The following is a 16,734-nucleotide window of genomic DNA, read 5'->3' on the forward strand; positions in this document are numbered from 1 at the left end:
ATTCACATGGTACCTCAGCCTGTCAATGGAGACAATATGATTTATATGCACAAAAACCTTTTCACCTTCCACAATTCTTCCTGCCTGTGTCAGTTGTTTGAAGGTATCCCAATGGTCTGAAAGAAAATCTCTGTGATGCTCCAAAACAGAGCTCATGGTGAACTCCCTATTGAAAATACTGTGGTATATGTGGAAGTTCCTCTAAGCCTTGCACTTGTGAAGAAAGTCAAATAGGAGCAAATCTGGAGATTTGTCCTCTTCTGGTTCCCTTTGTTTTGAAAGGGAAGACTCACATTTCTGCTCTAGTCTCTTGCTTTTGCCTGAACAAAAATCTATATATCATGAATTCTATATGCTGACATATGCAATCAGGTAATGTATAGGATATCACCAAACAACTCTCTTCATGAGCACACATGAATCACCTGGTGATTGCTGTGGTCTGAGTATAGCAGCAAAAAAGTCCATCTTCCTCTTGAAAGGAGGGGCCTGAGAATCAACTGTTCCAAAGCAAAAACTTTTCTCATCATCAAGAAAGAAATCCCCAGGGACATAGAAAGCAAAACAATGAGGAAAAAGTGAAAACCAAAAGGGACACAAGAATTTGCAAGAAAACGCGATGCAGAGCCATTTGGAAAATGTCAAGTACTCTCCTCGCATTTTGTTGCAAATTCTCCATTTCTATTGACATCCATCTCCAATCAAATGCTAGGAACATCTCACAATGTTCTGGATAGTAAATGACACTAGGAGGAATTCCCCAGGGCAAAAGAGAGCAAAACAAAGAGGAAGAAATAAAAACTGAAACTAATATCAGAATTTGTAGGAAAACGCGATTTGGACCATTTGGAAAATGTAAAGCACTCTCCTCACATTTTGTTGCAAAATTCTAAGTCCTATTCATATCCATCTCTAATCAAATCCTAGGGTGATGTACCAGATTCCTAGGCAGTAAGATTCAAGTATTCTATAGATGGAAGAAATATATATCAAAAAACATTGAAAAGAGTATAGATCTCTGACCTTTCTTTTCCTCTTCCATACTGTTGGAGTTGCCTTGGTGATTCTCTTGCTCTCTTCCAAACTTGAGCTGCAGCCCAGGTAACCTGGAGATCTGGTAGTGGTAGTAGTCTTCAGACAGGTTGCAGAGTGGATGGAGTGTGTTGGGTAGGAAGTGATCAGAGGGGGAAGGAAAAGGATGATGGGAGGGTGCTGGCAGGGATGGAAGATGGGGAGGGAAGAGTGTTAATGGATCTGATTATGAAATCATGATTGGCATAATTTTCAAGGCAAAAAGTGACTTTCACACGTGTCAAATTTTAAATTCCAAAAGATCTGGGTGGGACCCACACGTGTGAAAAAACGACTACATTTCACACGTGTGGTATTTAATAGCTACTTTATTGGTATTTTACAATAATCTATTCTCCTAACTCAGCTCTCTTGCATCTCTACCTCCCTACTCTACACCATCAGCATCCAGACCAGTAGCATAGGTTCATCCCCAGCACAGGATACTCATCATCAGCACAACACACCTACAGATAGCTTCCAGGTCAGTAAGACACTCTATTTCCTTCTCTTCTTGTTTAATAGTATATTAGGGTAAGGTACTGATTGATGTGATGTAGGTTAGATATTATGATAAATATTATATGCATTTCTTAGATTTTTTCCACTGCAAGTAGAAGCAGGAAGACTTTTTAATTGGGCTTGTTGAGTGAGAGCTTGATCACTTCTTGCTTTCTATAGACTCAATCCATCTTGCACCAAGTTGTATACACACTAAAATGACTGAAGGCATGCTCCAGTGTGCTGCCTCAAGAATTTGCAGTAAAACGCGAGGAGGGGGCTTTAGAAATCTCAAACAGCCCAAATCGCATTTTGTTGCAAATTTGAAACTGCTGCTTCATCCACCCCTATCATTGTGATTTTGTGTCTTTCTAGGCTATTCAAGGCTGTATACTCCTTGCATAAATCCATATTGTTTGTAGTTGTAAAGATAGAGAATTCACTGTAGGAATGCAATAGCATGTTGTAAAGATAGAGAATTCACTGTAGGAATGCAATAGCATGTTGTTTCAAGTATTTGCAAAAAAACGCGATGATGAGCTGTTAGAATTTTTAAATTATCATAATCGTGTTTTGTTACAAATTATTAAAATTTTGCTTTATCCAATTTGTCATTGCCTTCTTTTATCATTCCATGTTCTCCATGGTTGTAATCTTTTTCCATTGCTTTGTATGCAGCTATTCAGAGTGATGGCAAGAACCAAGGCAACTACAAGGAGGTCTGGCAACGGGCCAGGGCTTGCAGCAGCAGCAGCTGGGGCTGATATCAAGGAATCTAGTATGCCTCCAAAGGGAAGAGTTGCACATGGCAGGAAGGGGAAGCCAATGAGCATGCTCCAGCAAAAGTCCAAGAGATTAAAACATTCTGCAGGTGTACTAAAGAAGATCAGGAAACAACAAAAAGCTATAGGCTTTGCAATCCCCAAGGCACCTTTTCAGAGACTAGTGAGAGAAATATGTGATAGTTGGCACCTTGGTTTCAGGTGGAACAGGACTGCCATTCTTTCCTTACAGGAAATAGCAGAGGATTACTTGGAGAAGTACTTTGAAGATGCAATGCTTGTAGAGCAGCCCATGCTCACAGGGTAACTCTGATGGCCAAGGACTTCAACACTTTGTCCAGAGTGAGATGGAGGTATGACAAGCTAGTCCATCCTGTGGAATGGCAGGACATAAAAATGAGAGACATATTATTAATTCCACCTACAAGGAAATTGAAGGTAGATAAGGTGAAGGTTGTTGAAGTGACCCACTCAAAGAGCACCAGAGGGAAAGCTGCTTATGAGGATTCACTGAAGCAGCAAATAGAAGAATCCAAATCTGCTATAGATGTGGAGACTGTACAGATGGAGCTGCAGATACAGAGAAGGTTGCAAGAGCTGGGCCCTAACATAGTTGTCCATATTGAAGATGATTTTTCAGAGAATAATTTTGACTTGACAAAAGCATGCTTGGCAGCATTGGCTCATAAGAATGAGTATTGCTCAGATACTATCATTCTTGCAGTGCTCTAGTAAGTGTCTTTTATTTTACATTTGTTTTCAAAACAATCCTTATTGTACCTCCTCCCTTACACCTTACCCTAATTATTGTTTTGTCCAATGTAGCATGATGAGAAGCTGGCTAAACCATGCTGTACAGCATACAGTTCATATTATTAATCCTGCAATTTCGTTCAAGTTAAGAGATCCAAAGGAAACTCCCATGGATATTTCCAATTGGTTCAGACACTGTGATTTTGATCATGTTGATATTTTGCTACTTCCATACCATAACAAGTATGTGGGTGACTGCTTCTTTTGGGATTTTTCTTCAAGATTGAGTACTCTTGTAACCTTTGATTTCTTAATGCTTTTTTCCTTATGCAGTGACCACTGGAGCTTTGCTTCTATTGACATCCAGCAAAAGCAATGCTTTTTATTCAACTCTCTTAGAAACACACACAGAGAGGTGAAATTGTAAGTGGTTTGTGTGCTATTTTTAACTTTAAACTTCATTATTTGGATTTAATGCACACTAACTGAATTATATGTATTGCAGTTGTATTAGAAGGCTTCTAGATGCATTGGATCACTGTCCTCCTAATGTCAATCTTTTGGATTCAATAGAGCCAATAGATTTAGAGGTAGAAAGTTGTTCCCTCTACTGATGTCTATTTCATGCTATGCCTTTGAACTTATTGAATAATTTTATTTTATTCAGATATTAACAGTTTCTAACATATCTTTCCAACTATCCAGACACCACAACAAGATGATTCAAGTAGCTGTGGCTGGAGAGTGCTGATTAGTGCCAAATATATACTTTCAAGCTATTTTGAGATAGGACAGCCAGAGCTTGTAAGAAAAAATAATTTTCATTTAGCTTCAAAAAATTTGATATTGGTACAAAGTGTTCTAAATCATCATATCTCATTGCAGATGAGAGAAGATAGCTTCAGCTCGAACTATGTATATAGTTTCAGAGCTGATATAATTTGGAAGTTTTTGAAGTATGCCTCCCCCAAACCTATTGTATTAGCTACTGTCGAGTTGGGTGAGAGCTCTAAAGTCCGAGAAGGTGTCATACACCTTGATGACACAGATGATGCAGATGTGGTGCCACAGGAACAAGGACCTAGTGCTGATGAGGAGAATCCACAAGAACAAGGACCTGCTACTGTGCTGATGTTATTGAGGAGATGATGGAGCAGCAGTAAACAGATGCTCCAGGGGCAGTACAAGAGACAATGGAGCAGCACCAAGAGACTGTACACGACAGGATGGAGCAGCAGAAAATAGATTCTCCAAATAAAGATGATACGGTGAGCTTGGACCATGTAGAGCAGCCTCTAGATCAGCCGATAAATAGAAAATTGTTGTCAAGAATATGTTCTACATATATAATTAAACACTTCTGTACAGAATTTTACTTTATTGAATATAATACCTTTGTTTATGGAGTCTGTGTTATCTCAATTTTCAAATTTTCAATGTCTTTGCATTTTATTGAACTCTCTCTTCTTTTGAGCACCTGCAAAAAAGTAATATGAAACAATAGAGTAAAGTAAACTAATAGCAGTGCTTAATGAGACTAGGATAAGTCACATGGTATACCTTCTTATTGTTGTAGATAAATAAAAAGTCCTTTGAAATAGAACCTTCTGTCTCAAATAGAATGTCATTGCGCAATTGAGCTAGGGAGCAACATTGTCTTAATGAGATATTGACTAGCACATCACCATTCTCAACAACATCAATATCAAGAAGTTTATTTTCTGCACCAAAAGAATCTTCATCTTGATCCATTGGGACTAGTTTTGTACCTAGCATTCGACTGCGCTTATAATAAAAAGAAAAAATGAAATTTTGTGATGCAACCATGTACTTCAGTTGCATAGAAGGTTGGACAACCTCACAAAACACTGAACTACATGTCTTCTTATCCCAACCTCCTTTATCCAAAAATTGTGGCATGCATGCCAGACTTGTTGCTTTAACTGTGAACATTGTTTTTAAAACCTTCACTGGAAAGGTATTAAACAAGTCTACAAAAACTGTGAGAGGCATGCATAAAAAAAATTTCTTATCCTTGTGGCAATATTGGGCCTTAGAGCTTTCTGTACTTCTTTGAAAAGCTTGGCCCTATATGCCTCTGTAACACTAAAATGTGGGAGAGGCCAATCCACTGAATTCCATGCTGGAAGGTTTTGTTTTCTTAACACACCATGTGTGTTTGCATTGTCCAGCAAACAACTGATAAAAATGATCAGTAGCTCTGTTGCACATCGACCTTGGTATTGTTGTTCTCCTATCGATCCATGCAAAACATCTATAAATCCCAGAATACAATCGATGTTTTGCCATGTCTCATACGATGAAGGGTATAAATCTGAAATAAAATAACACAAGAATGTCAATAAGCAAAGAAAGAAAGCTTTATCTTAAAAATCCATACACCTCATAAATAACAAAACCACAATAGAAAAATATATAATTAGGCCTGTGTTGCGGAAGATCATTTGGATAGTCTCGCAAGACAAGTTCTTTATGCATGTACACATGCTGAATCAAAACTTCTTTCACCGATATCTTCCCTCTGGTGATTTAAAATCTCGTACTCTTCCCTTCCATGATGCCACAAAAATGTTTTTTGTCTGGGGTCTCTTTCTTTTGCTAGGTTGCATGAGCACCCATGCTCCTTTTGAAACACTAAACCTTTCCCAAGTTCCTTCCGTTTTGACTGTACTTGAATTCTCTACCGAAGAAATAGAAGAAGCAGGTCGATGGGGTAAGGATGTGTGGTATAATTCTGCCTTCATAGCATTATCATCCACAGAGCGTCTTCCACAAGAACGGCCATAGTTTTTATTCACCATGGAGACCTTGTGAATCTGTAACCACAGCAAAGTAATGTAAACAAGATAACAAAGTGAAGTTTCAAGAAAGAGAAAGTGGGAAAACAAACAGTTGACAAGAAACATCTTACTCTAAGCCAAACTGGATCAAGGGAGCAGTTTTGGAAAAGAAGAGGCTGCTGCACAATGAGGCAGTGGTGTAGAATGGTAGACCTTTCAAAGGAAAGGCAGCACAACATTTCAAAGTTCAAAGGAAGGTGGAAGCGGGAAGGCCCTTGTCAGAGAAAATGTCAGACTAGATTCTATCTTCATGTCCAAAGATCTTGTGAGAATAAAAAACCAATCTCCACATTAATGTAGCACGCTTGTACCTACATAAAATATTGTTTCTTTTATCTATTTTCTCTTATTTTTGTGAATTTCCAACGTTACGTTGGCCCTCTGTTCATTGGTTGAGAGCTTATTTTTCTAAACCGTAAAAGGCCCCAAAATGAGCTCCCTTTTTCCCTAATGTGGTTGCTCAAACAAGTGGGCTCTATAACCTGAGTAAACCTATGTAAACTTGGGTCATGGTCAAGTGTCCTCAAAACAATCCTAGTTCTCTGTACACACTAGGAGTAACAGACTGATGGAATGACAAGCTCCTCACATCAAATCTTAGCTTAGAGCCACTAGAGTCAGCATCCACATAAGAGTCTTTTTAATAGATCACGGATAAAAGGTTGATCTACCTTTTCCTTCCCTTTGTGTCATACATATGTACCAGCACCTGTAGTACCACGAGATGATGCTCCATTCCTTGCATCTTTCTTCAACTTTCCTAACCATGGATCCACTAATAAAGGACTCTCTAAGTCCACTAAGCATCTATGATTTCTGTTGTACATGTGGGACATTATCATTACTTGTTACATCTTCATCTTCAGTTACCATCACTGGTGTGTAGTACCAGCTACTCATCTCATCAAACACAACATCTCTTTTTACTCACATCTCATGAGTGATAGATTTATAACATCTATAGCCTTTCTACTCCAAAGTATAACTAATGAAGAGTTAGATACATTATATACCTTTGGATCCAACTTAGATCTCAATTCATCATGCACATTTGCAATACATCCAAATACTTTTAAGTGATACACATCTGGTTTTATACCTGTAAACTTCTTTTAGGCATCATCCTATGAACAACTGCACTAGGGATCCTATTTATAATGTAAATAGCAGTTGCTATTGCTTTTTCCCAAAAGTAATCTGGCATATTCTTTTTAGACATCAAGGCTTATGTAATGTGCATGTTTTTCCTTTTGGCAATGTATACCTGCATGTGAATTACCTCTTAATTCGATGCTTTCTCAAGAGATCATTGAACTCATTAGAGAAACATTCTCTCCCACCATCCAATCTTAGGCATTTGATGTGCATAACCTTTTTCTTCCTTATTAAGGTTTTAACTCTTTGAAAAGTGAGCAAACACCTCACCTTTATTCTTAATAAAGTAATCCCAAACTTTCTAGTGTGGTCACATTAATGAATGCAACATAGCATTTACAACCTATAATTGTGGTAGTCTTGGTTGGTCTCCATACATCACAATGTATAACATCTAAAATTGATGTGTTTTTCATACGAGAAATCATGTTTAGTCTGCTTACTAAGCTTGCATGCTTCACATATTTTATACCATTAGCCTTAAACTTCGACAAACCTTTTACAATATTTTGGGCCTGCATAGACCTTAGCCATTAGATATTCACATGACCAAAGCGCTTGTGCCATATGCCAATATCTGAAATGACACCTATACTATGTGCAAGCATGGCTGCCTTCACGTCAAGCATGTTAAAATCTAAAGTAAACATTCTCCCATTTACATTATGCGAAATATGGACTCTCATTTTTGCCCCTTAAGGATTTCCACACCTCCTCTCTCTAGAAAAATAGGCTCATTGTGAAATTTTTGCAAATCCGCTCAGAAGTGAGTGGAGTTTGGAAATTTGGAATCTACTCTTCGATAGATTTCCAATGCTATATAGCATGATGGGCAATTTTGCATATTAAGAAAGTCCCCTCATTATACTGCTTTCCAATGATATATAGCATGATGGGCAATCTTGCATATTAAGAAAGTCCCCTCATCAGTAATGAGGGGACTTTCTTAATATGCAAAATTGCCCATCATGCTATATATCATTGGAAAGCTATCGAAGATTAGATTCCAAATTTCCAAACTCCGCTCACTTCTGAGTTGATTTGCAAATATTTCACCATGAGCCCATTTTTCTAGAGAGAGGAGGTGTGAAAATTCTTAAGGGGCAAAAATGAGAGTCCATATTTTGCATAATGTGTTACCCTTTGTAACCAAGCAGTAGTGATTTTTAAAGTCTTCCACAAAGCACACCCTTGAGGATTGAATCTCACTTTGCAAACCCTACTCAACCGTCCGTCTCAATAGAAACCAAGTTTTTTGCAATATTAGTAGCAACATGAAGTACATGTGTGAGGTACCTCATTTTGACAGCCTACATAGACAATGATACTTTACCCAACATGCACAATGGGGAACAGTATCACACTGACCTATTTCCACATACCCCGGTTTTTCCATTTTTGACATATATCTCACTTATCACTCACCATGATTAGTCATGTGGTTAAAGGCATCGAAATCTACATACCAAATATCTCTTGATCCTAGCACATCTCTTATCATGGAACTAAGCATGTGCTACATCACAAATAGCTACTCACTTCAATCAATTACCATGTTTACTTGATGATGCATCGTTACCCTCCTCTACATTTTTCCACTTTTGATGTCATTTTTCTTTTTATAGTGGTCCTTTGTAATATTCCTTGGTTTTTCCTAATAATATCACTCTATGTTGTTTGGTATTTTGCTTTTTTATACCAACCACCTCAACCTCTTTGGCTCCCCCTACCTTTAGAGTGGCCTCTTTCACCTGTTAGTACATTAGATTCTTATTGTTGTTGCCTATGATTTTTGTTTACAAAATGGCTTACACCTTGGCCTCTAGATGATGATCTACCTTGACCTCTACCTATATCTAAGTAGAACACCTGCTCATGTGATTTTCTAGAGGATGAACCTCTGCCTAACATTCATCTCCTCATCATGAATGAGGAGAGCAATCAATTTTTGAAAATCTAGAAAGTTCTCTCAAACTTCAATGGAGGTCTGAAGCTAGTTGTGTTCCTTAATAAGACCATTCAAGGTCACTGATACCATACCATCATCAGGATCGAATATAAACAAGGTCATCTGTCTGCAAGTAATCGTTTTTACTTAGCTTCCCTCTAGTCACATTATGTAGCTCTTACTTTAGCTGCATCTTTTGAGCTTAATGTGAGTGTTTATAATGTGCATCTTTAGAGCTTGAGTGTTTGTAATATACATCTTCACCAAGATGTCCCAAGCCTCTTTAGGTGATTATGCATCCTTTACATATGCACAATCCTAGAGTCTGTCACACTGATAGACAACCAGTACATCACATTTCTATCTCTTTTATGACAAGTTTTATATGCTTACACATACTGTGGGATGGGATTTTCTTCAGCAATCTCTGGCTCCTTTTCATCATCAACAAAATTGTGATGAACTCCCAATATCACCTATGATGATATTAGTATTTCATCACTTGTGATAAACTCTTAATATCCTTTTTCCATAAGAAAATTTGTCATCTTGAACTTCCATGCTTGGAAGATATTCTTGTTTAGCTTCTTGCTCACAATCTAGGATAGACTGTCAAGCATGATTACCTATAGCAACTTACCAAACAGTGCTTGTAAATGCTTTTGCACTTACAGTAAACTTTGTAATCTTCAACACATAAATATTGTACACCTACTATATTGCAACTGTATATAGAACAGACACACAAACATACATCCACCAACAACTTACAAATCTCAAAATCCTTGTACAAATTATCCCGTAACCGAATTCCTAACAACATTTCTTTGACCAAAATTTGGGCATACACAATTAAAATCAACACTTTTATAGAGTGTCTATGAAAATCTTGCAAAGCCAAAACAAGACCCGAAATGTGCTCAAGATGCCCTGAAACATGCAGAATATATATCAGTAAAACAAAGTTAAGTACACACAACACAGTCTTCTTCCTTCACCCAAGAGGATGCATCAATCTAAGATAGTAACTTAACAACTACCCAAACATATTCCTCCAAAATAAAAGAGGAAAAGAGATGTACTTACCCATGTACTGCTTCATGTTCTTACCTCTTGATCTCTTCCCATGTACCCCTTACTTTACTTGCCTCTTGAGCTTTTCCCTGTGTGTGCCTATATAGTAGCTCTCACAGCTACCCAAAGGTGATCAAAATCTCTCTACTCTTTTCAATGAGCATATAAACATCCGTTGGAGCGATATGGAGGTAATCATCCTACTCGTCGGCGCTGTACGAGACATTGCATATAATCTGACCAGGCACCGCCTTAAGTCTGTCATTATTCTCTCCCTCCAACTTTAGAAGGTTTTTTGCCAAATCATGCCTATTGAAATTCTCTTCTAATGTCCCCTTTCCTTTCAGATCCGCCCCTTTACAAGCCTCTTAAGCCCTTGTGGACCTACTATTGTCACCTCTCAATAACCACCTTGTCAGAACACATATTCCCCTTCAAACCAGGGGGAATGAAAAGGATTTCTGCTGCCTTCCTATCCCTGAATGGTAGAGGAAGCATGAATTTATCATACCTATACCTAACTCTGCTTACTAATGTCATGTCCTTGTCCATTAGTGTGACCCTCCTGGCATGGGTAGCACAAATGTTACTATCATTTACTAATTCTATAAGGAAGTCCTCGCATGACTCTTGAAGACATGCGACGGTGCTACTCTACCATTTAAAGTAACCTTTCCACTTTATTCTGTCGCTTATGGATCTCACAATCCTCAAGAAAGGAGCTTTGGGGATGAGGAGATTGACAGCCGCCTGCGCCTTCCTTATCTCTGCAAACATTTTTCTTTGCCTCTGCAAAATGACCTTGGCCTTTGAAATGTTCTTGCTAGTGCTAGATTTGACATCAGGAAAGCATAGGTTCACTTAAGATGTCCTGACGGTCTGTTTTCTCTGGAATATCTGGAACTAGATCGGGCGGCGCTGGATCTAGCTCTGGCACTGAAACTCTCTTGACGGTCTATTTTGTACGCGCCATTATAGTAAAAGAGAAGGCAGAGTAATCAGCCAAGTCACACGACCACCATCCACCCCACGATAAGGGGAATCCAAATCTGGACCAACGTTACTTTCGCATGGTGAATGAAACAAGAGCATTTAAATAAAATTTTCAGACCCATCCACGGAGCGATATTCCAATTCGAAAATATGGAGAATAGGTATATCACACGGTGAACAAAACAAGAACTTAAGTATAAATAAAATTTTCAGACCCGTCCACAGAGCTATATTCCAATTCAAAAATATGGAGAATAAATACATTGCACGGTGAACGAAACAAGCACTTATCAATAAAATTTTCAGACCCGTCCACGGAGCGATATTTCAATTCGAAAACATGGAGAATAAATATATCGCACCATGAACAAAATCTCTCATCAATAAAATTCCCCCGGCCGTCCCACGGAGTGATATGTCGATTCGATTTCACATGGAGAATAGCCATATCTCACTGTGAACGAAATCAAAGAAAGAAAAGGGGAAGAGAGAGAAAAACTTACAAGCACTTGAAACAATGGCTAGGATGGATCGATTAAGTGAGCTGCATGAGCAAAGTGTGGAGAAACACAATTGGAACAAATTGTGAAAAATACTGTGGAAAAGAAAATATTCCTCCTTTTTATAGAACAAAACGCCATCATGCGTTGACTGCGTCAGCCCTACACGTGGCAATTCGTGAATCGACGATGACGTAAGCCCCCTTCGACATGCGGCATTCGATTAGTCATGTGGCATCACCCTATTATTTGACCTATATAAAGATGGTGCGAGTTTTTTTTCTGCTTTTCTCTGCACTCAAAATTTTCTTGCTTTCCATACCATCCACAGTGCGTCCACGGCCATACCATCCATGGTGCGATAGGTGCATTCCGGCGTCATTGCTTTCCCCTTATCGCACGCTGAACGGATTCCACTCGAACATTTCATTCAAGGTTGGTCACTAAATCGATTATTACTACAATGTCTTTCTGAGTAAGCTAGTCGTATTTTTTGATCAATTGGATAATCGATGGAATTATTAATGGAACTAGTGTTTCAAGCCTTTTTGGCAGGGAGGGTGCAAAATGGTAGAATATCTTATTATTCATTTGGATTATTTTTACTGGAATTATCCCACTACTATTACTAACAGTTGTCGCTTCTCCAGTTACTTAAGAAAGGCTCCAATTTGTGTTCATTTCTTCCGACTACTAAACTTCCCCGGATCACAGAAGTGATGGAGGTTAAGGGTTCTCACTTGTACAATGCTACAGATGATGTGGATGATTTATTGCTGGAGGAGATTAAGGACGAGTCTAGCGCCACATAGCATCTCTTTGATCTGCTGAGGAGGGCTAGGCAGGAGAAATCCCTTTGCCATGTAGAGCCTATGTTCAACGTTCCTTTCAATCTGGAGAGATTATCAAGGACATGGCAAGGACATCCCTGGAGGGAGAGTGGACAGACTATTGCAGGTTGGTCGGTGGAGGGACCGTCTCTTATGGGGCTGCGACCCAGAGCCTGAGCACCGTATGGTCAGCACCCTCTAGGATCCTTCGCAGGTCACCTAGCGCTTCACTCATAGGCCGGTTCCTTGGTCCCTCATCCACCGTACCGAAAGCTCACCATTCCATTAGGACCTCAATGGAAGGCTTCTTGGGCCCTTTTATTTGGCAGTTTAAGGAGTCAAACCTTTTCTCTTAAAGAAGAAACGTTTTCTAATTAGAAGCTTCAAAACGGCTACTTTATTCGAATTTGAATTTTGGGGGGAAAATGGAATTTAAAATCTAGCGGACAAAACCATATCATGTAACATATTTATGGAAAGCTCTTGATGCGTAGATCACGGATCTATAATCTCCGCTCAAATCGGAGCTTGCATGTAGAAGTTATGGAGGTCCGAAAATTGTAAAATTGCCTCCCCTCCTTTTTGGGGGGAAAAGTGCACCCTTTGACCACTCTTACACCTCTCTTACAAACCCAACATTTCAGTCCACATGGCAACCCCCCATTTGGCTATTCCTTAATCACCTTGATTAGGCTTGGGCAAATTAAAGGGCCCAAGAAGACCCCATTCACTTCCTAATGCAAATCGAACCGAGGCTGGTCACGACCTCAGCCGACCTTGCTATGCGAGATGTCCTTCGTTGACTCTCCGTGCAGTTGCAACTTTATCAGGTAGGTCTCCACGACCACATTCTTAAGACAGTCAAAATGCTTCCCCAGCATTCTTGACATAAAACAGTCATTTACAAATAGGTCACAAATGCAGTTTCTATATTAAACTCTCGTCTTTCCACATTATCCCTCATCAGTCCACCTTACTTATTCCACATTCCATTTCATATATGTACTCATTCTCATCCAATCACATCATTTTCCATCTCATCAACTCAATTTCATTCACATCACATATCATAAATTCACATCCCAATTCACATGTCATCACATCTCATCCATCCACTCATATCGACAACACATCTCATCCATTCACTCATATCGACAACACATCATTTCACATACACATTCGCATTCATTATTCTACATACACATCCACATTCGTACATCTACATCATACATCTAATTTCACATCCGCATTCATACATACACATCCATATCCACATCCATACATCCACATCCACATTCATACATCCACATCCACATCCATACATCCACATCGACATCCATACATCCATTTCCACATCCACATACATCCACGTCCACATCTACATCCATACATCCATTTTCACATCCTCATTCATACATCCACATCCTCATACATACATCCATACATCCACATCCATACATCCATTTCCACATCCACATCCACATACATACATCCACGTCCACATCTACATCCATACATCCATTTTCACATCCTCATTCATACATCCACATCCACATACATACATCCATACATCCACATCCACATCCATACATCCATTTTCACATCCACATCCACATACATACATCCACGTCCACATCCACATACATACATCCACGTCCACATCCACATACATACATCCATTTTCACATCCACATCCACATACATAAATCCACGTCCACATCCACATACATACATCCACGTCTACATCTACATCCATACATCTATTTTCACATCCTCATTCATACATCCGCATCCACATACATACATCCATACATCCACATCCACATCCATACATCCACATCCACATCCACATCCATACATCCATATCTACATCCATACATCCATTTTCACATCCACATTCATATATCCATTTTCACATTCCATATTCATACATCCATATTCACATTCACATCCATACATCCATTTACATCTATCTGATTCCTATCACATCTTGTCACATCTATTTATAGAGTTGACTAAACTGACCCAAAAATGGTCAAAAATTGACCAAACTGATATTGAAAATTCTAGAATCAGTTGGCTTGGTTAGAAGCTCACTTTTTCCTATAAATAGAAGCCTTCCACTTTGTTGAAGCTCAATAGTGTTTTTGCACTATTACCCTACTTCTCCCAAGAGCCGAAAACTGTGAATTTACTTATAATTCATTAGTTTTTGACCTTCCCTCTTCTAAAGATTGGTGGCCACTCTTGTTTCAAACAAGAGTAGATCCCTCAAACCATCAAGCCAAAGGAAAGCTCTCAAATTCTCCTTTGTAAGTTGGAGATTCTTCTCTTCTCTATTTTCATTTTATGGTTTTTTATGATTTTTTGTCTTCTCTAATATGAATATGATGTTATGCCTCATTGAAAAAAGGCATTCCTCTCTCTTCTTTAGTAAATCCAACCATTCTTTATCCTAGATGAATGATTAATGGATAAAATCAAGTTTTTCATAATGTTTCTCTTAAATAAGTAGAAAATGTTTACATTAGAATGATTTAAATACTCGGTGAAATTCTAATTAATTTTAGAGAGTTAAAAATTGAAAAATGGTCAGCCATACAAAGGAGGTTATGGCAAAATTTTCTAAAATTGTGTAAAATAAGTTTTACTTTTTTTAATTCAAAAAGAGTAATTCCCATCGTATATGTATTCTTAAAGTGTTATTTTTTGTCACTTTTGTCACAAAACTGCACACTGTGTGCAAGTGTGTAGATGTATTGTGTATTACACGTAATGCCTCGTGACACAACTATTACAAGAATGATGCTCCACACTGGGCTGCATGAACATCCAGTTCAGCCAGGAACTTCAAGGTCAATGTTGGAGCACGTGAAAATGTTTGTTTCTCAAGTGTTGAAAGCCCAGAGAAGTGCAGGTCCTCGAAAAATACAGATGGATATTGTGAAGGATATGCTATTTTCCTCCATGATGAATCAAAATGATGAGCTACCTACAAGTATTGGGGATCATGAGCTCTGTAATTTTTTGGAGGAGTTGAGTCCTCTTGTGGAAAACCAGAGGTGAGTATTCATTCTCTAACTTAATTATATTTGGAAGTATTTTTCTACATTCGGTCCTCTCTTTATTGTGAAATTATGTTTTTTAGGTTTAGACGCATTGTATCCCAGGAGAAAAGAAAATTGATGCCAGCAGGAGAGGGCTTTGATAGCATCCTTCTTATACAGAGAAGATCTCGCTATTCATTTATACAAGGTAGCCGTTTCCCAGGACAAGGTGGCCCTGATAACAAATGTTATGTCTTTAAGATGTCTTTGCGAGGACCAGCATCTTCACGCGTGGACTTGGTGAATCGCATGCGGCCTTTACTATGCTCATAAAGAAGACCATAATGTGTAGTGGTCTTGACATAATGCATGATCCATCTCATTGCATCCAAATGAGGCTTCCCAGGGATTTGCATAAACTAACTCACTAGCCCCACATCATAACTCAAGTCTAGCAGTGTAATAGTCATGTAAATGAGGCTGCCAAGCATCTTCCTGTACATAGATGGATATTCTAACTCCACCAAAATTAACCCTCAACTTCACATTTTTCTCCAAGGGTGTACTCATGGGTTTACATTCAACCATTCCATATCTAGCCAACATATCCAATGCGTATTGACGCTGGACTAGCCATATTCCTCCATGATCTTTGACCACTTCAATGCCAAGAAAATATGTCAAATCACCCAAGTCTTTCATATCAAACTTCCCACTCAATGCCTTCTCGACATGCATAATATCTATAGCATGATCACCTGTCAGAATCAAGTCATCCACATAGATAACCACAACAATCCCATGATATATCTTCTTCACATATAGTGAAGAATCTGCATAGAAACGTGAAAACCAATAGAGATAAGTTATCGGCTTATCTTATCACTCTAAGCACGAGGTGCTCTTTCAACCCATAAAGTGCTTTCTTCAACTTGCTAAATGAATGGGGTACCTTGGTTGTACATAACTTTCTCTTGTAAATTACCATTTAGAAATGCATTCTTGAGATCCATTTTATGCATTTTCCAACCATTACTGCAGCCATGGCAATAACTAATCTCACAGTTCCCATCTTTGCCACTGTGGGATCTCACTCCGGGGGCGCCGGTGATAGCGTCGGCCTCCTGCGTAGGGCATGGATCTACACTTGGGGCCTCGCCCGCGGATTTTTGGAGGATTTTTGGACGAGAGACTAGCTCGGTGGTTCCTCCGAAAACCG

Source organism: Cibotium barometz, chromosome 39 (assembly GCF_041138505.1).
Source record: "Cibotium barometz isolate CiBa-2024 chromosome 39, ASM4113850v1, whole genome shotgun sequence".
NCBI classification, from domain to species: Eukaryota; Viridiplantae; Streptophyta; class Polypodiopsida; order Cyatheales; family Cibotiaceae; genus Cibotium; species Cibotium barometz.